A 4,797-nucleotide genomic window follows, 5' to 3' on the forward strand; every position below is an offset into this window, starting at 1 on the left:
ACCGAGGCATTCACACTTATCGAGACATTATTGTATTAGGTTTATAAGGAATTTGATACTCTATCGATCTATGGTACAAAAAAAAACAAGGTTCTATTTATTTCATTGTTAGAATATATCTTTGTTGTTAGCAAGAACGAAAGTGGTTTCCTATCCCTCCCGTTCCCTATTCAAGACTGCGTACTTCACCGGTAAGTTTAGACAGGGCATGCTATAGCACCTTACAAAAACCAGAACCTGTAATTATTAATAAAGTAACGATCGCAACGCGGGTCATAACAGCACATAGAAATTCCTTCAAAAAGAAATAAATTTAATGAATTTACCATAATTAATAATAAAATATTAGATAGAAGGAAAATTTAACGCGATTGTTGAGGTGACAGAAGTTTATATAGGGTGAGGCACTTAAAACCGGCCACTTGGAGAACTTGGCTGCTATGGGTGATAGGAAAAAATGCATCAGACCAAAATTATTTGGTATCGAGGGGCTGATCATACGATGTTACTAGTTTTTTGATAAGTGGAAGCGTCAAGGAGATACGAAGGTTATCTCTGTTTTTTTAAATAGAACGGTATGTATTTTTACTTACATTCTGATAGAATATTTCAAGACGAATACAATGACGCATTGGTAAGGTCATTAGTGGTCTGGGTTCAGCCAACTGTGATGGAAAATAATTTACATTGAGGAAATGATCAAGCACCGTTGATTTATTTACCTAACAGTAATACACGACTAATACAAGTGTTCAAAATGGTGATCTTGAATATTGATGCATGCTCTGAAGCGTTGCTTGACGGATAATACGGAATGTTGAATTTTAGTTGTGTTGATCGCGGCACAAGCTCTTCTTATACCCTCTTTCATATCTTCTTTGGTTGTGGGTATTTCATTATACACTTGCTGTTTTAATTTTCTCCACAAATAGAAGTCCAGAGGTCTTAAATTTGGAGAACGTGCGGGCCATTTATGATTTCCTGCACGACCAATCCAACGATCTCCGAATGTCACGTTGAGGAATTGAGTAATTATCCGTGGAGAATGAGCAGGGCATCCATCTTGTTGGAACCACATAGTTTGCCGTATATGAAGCGGAATATTTTCTAACAGGTGTGGCAAAATTTCCGTCAAAATGTGTTTATATCTCGAAGTATTTAATATGCCATCGATAAAATAAGTACCAATTATTTCACCCTTAAGAAGTCCGCACCAAACGTTTACAGACCAAGATCTTTGTTTATCCACATCTCGCAGCCACCGTGGATTTTCTATTGACCAATAATGCATATTATGACGATTGACTTGGCCACAGTTTGTAAATGTGGCTTCGTCCGTAAACAAAACTTTAGTCGAAAACAGCTCATCACTCTATAATTTCTGCAGACCTATTTCACAAAAATTTACGCAGTTTTGAAAATCATTCCCATGTAATTCTGTTGGACACCCGGCAAGTCAATAATACACCGATGACGATATAATAAATGTATTTCAGGAACTACAAGGCTTACAACAAACGACTTGCATTTAGACACGACTAAGTACAGTATACTATGGAATTGAGTTGTTACTGACGATGTTGCGAGTCTCGTGTCTGAATTAGATCTAACCTCCGCATCTTTCCGGGAAGCTTATATACAGTAGTATTAGGAGGGAGCCGAATGACCTTCGGCCCTTAGCAACTAAATAGGAGAACAACCGAACTTTGTACAAAACCAGATTTTGAAATGGAAAGCGAAGCGATGACGAATAACGTATTTGAGAAACGGCGGATGCATAGAAGTTATCAGGCTAGCGCTCTGTTGATTCAAAACTAACAGATGGTTAGTCACCAACAATTCTTGTTGAAATGAAACATGGAAAGCGTGGAATTTATTTAAATGTAATATTCGCAAAACACTTCGTTGACTGATGCCACTTTCACGTGCTAGCTACCTTGTACTAACATGGGGATTTTGTGTCACAGCTGCTAAAATGTTCACTGTATTTCGATCATCAGTTGCTGCCTTGGATCTTCTTCGTATTTTGTTATCACACGTCCAGTTTCTTAAAAACTTTTAATAACATTCATAAATTTCACAGTCGTAATTCAAACATGCGTACAGCGTGATTGAATGTTTATTTCCATTCAACGACCCATAACAAGAGATTACGAGACAGAGATGAAGTAATAATATCAACAACCAGTGACGGCAAGAAAGTGTTCGACCATTTCCTCAAAATAAATTATTTTCCATCACAATTGGCTTAACCCAGACCACGAATGACCTTTCCGATAGGTCATTGTATTCGTCTTGAAATACTTTATCAGAATGAAAATAAAAAAATATATCATTCCGTTTAAAAAAACAGAGATGACCTTCATATCTCCTTGACGCCTCCACCTATCAAAAAACTAGTAACATCGGATGATCAGCCCCTTGATACCAAATAATTTTGGCCTGATGCATTTTTTCCTATCACCAATAGCAGCCAAGTTATTCAGGTGGCCGGTTTTAAGTGTCTCACCCTGTATATCTCTTACTACTGTATTCCTTTGTCAGAAGCAAAATAACATGAAAAATCATATTTCGTCAAAACCATACTGAAGTAATAATTCCGTTCAGTCTCACGTTCAGTTTAATAGTGTGTATACATTACAAACGAGGAATAATTGGTATTTTTTCTCTGCCGTAGGAAAATGAAACAGGTACAAAGCATCGAAAATAGCGCGATTTTCTTGGAATCTATTCAAATCAGGAGGCTCTGCGCAATACGAACGTCAAAGGAAACCAGTACAAAGGGAAATACGGACGCAATTTTCGTTTCATCGGAACGAAATGCATTCGGTTGGAGAATTTCCTTCGTAGTGGTGTTGTTGGATTCCAGGAAAACACACGACGTTCACTGTTTGAGTGCTAGTTTATTTCTAACCAGTAAGGATAAGTCGGGGTACATTCTTTGGTCGGCACCCCTAGCGCAGGGGGTGGTGGCGGGAGCAGGACCCTGGTCGGAGACATGATTTTATGGCTCCCAAGGCCCAGGAATCCTTGGCCTTGGGCTTTTCGGCCCAGGGCACGTTCGTCCCCTTTAATGATTCTTTTAGTTAAAACGTGAAAGAGAAAGTTTGTGCCTTCGCTGGCAAGTTGGATGTCGGTACTCCAACATTGTCACGGATTGGCTTAATATGATACGTCGACCCCATAATTGAAATATAATTAAAAATAATTATACACATTTTTTGTGATTTTGAATTGCAAGAACATTTCATCAAAATGCTACTTTAGTATTAACAAAGTATCTTTAACTACATCATTATTAAAATGCGTAATTGTGATATATTTTTACGAAAGTTATGCATTGTCTTTCAAAACTTCTTAAAGATATTTTTCATTAGCAATAAATGAATGTATTGAAAGATCAACATTAGAACGACTTATGTAAATGAAATTCATAAGTAGATAAAGTTTGTAACTTCTTCTGGTATGCAAGCGAATAAATTAATTAACCAATTTCTATATTTTTCCAAAACCTGTCACTTCTACTATTGTGACAGGTATATACAAACGTTAATCGACAGTATGTGTAGTGTTAAATATTATCAACGAAAAGGATACACAGCGTTCTATTGATTCTTTTCAAGTAATGAAATTATTAAGTAATCCAATGAATATTTCACTATTCTTTATGAACGTAGACGTATATTTTGTTGAATGATGAACGATTATTATTGTCCAGTAAAAGAAATTTCTAGTATAAATTAAAACGTGTACTATTAAGTGAACTAACTACATAGGAATTCATTATTTTCTTCACAAGGTCGTATATGTCTTCCCAACCCTGTTTCATAAAAATGGCATAGGCTACCAGAATAATAGCAACGAATACTACTAAAGTTAGAAGTCAGAAAGCAACACTGAATCATTCATTGATATACTCAACAAATCCACCAAGAACCCAATAACTTTCTCATCAATGCATCCAACATTTATTTCCGGTTGCAGCAGCAATTTTCAGCCCCACAAACAGAAACATAACCTCACATATTCGACGACGTTCGTTCTCGCAAGGTTTCGAAAACCCCATAACAAGCTACATTTTCAATATCCTCGTGAAATTTCTCTACAAAACTGTTTTCCGTTCACCTTAAAAACTTTCAAGTATTGACACATGGATCAAAGAGAAACCCATTGGAAATTTTCTGGCTCGCCGAAAGCCTAGTTTTATCATCCTTCCAATGAGAGGCAAGGCGTATGTACAATATTTACGGTTTACCCGCGGCCTATGTAAGTTTACGCGCTCGAAAATTGTGTGAAATGATTTGTGGCGAGATCTGCGAGGCTTGCCACGAGAATAGGGAATAACAGCTGTCATCACGGAATTTTCCTCGTCAGTTCTGACCATGGTCGGTCCTCGTGTTCCACGCTAGTTCACAGCCACTGGTAATTGTACACGGTACGTTTTTTCGTTTCTATTCGACCACCTCAGGCGGACTGAGCATCGACGGCTCGCATTCAACGGTCCCAACGGTTCGATCTTTTTACGGTGACCGGCTCAAAGTCGATTAAACACTTTCACAGTTTTGTAGCTGATCTAGCTGTATTCATAGACCGTGCAAATCTGTCAATTAACGGTCAGTCAACGATTTCCGTCAGTACAGATGATCGTTAAGGGGTTAGGCCACTTTGGATGAGTCAAAGTCATTGTCGGAAATTTTTTGGGGGATGACAATAAAATATATGAGGGAAGACGAGAGCGCGTATGAAAGAGAGAGAGAGAGAGAGAGAGAGAGAGAGAGAGAGAGAGAGAGAGAGAGA

Source organism: Dufourea novaeangliae, unplaced genomic scaffold (genome assembly GCF_001272555.1).
Source record: "Dufourea novaeangliae isolate 0120121106 unplaced genomic scaffold, ASM127255v1 scaffold143, whole genome shotgun sequence".
NCBI classification, from domain to species: Eukaryota; Metazoa; Arthropoda; class Insecta; order Hymenoptera; family Halictidae; genus Dufourea; species Dufourea novaeangliae.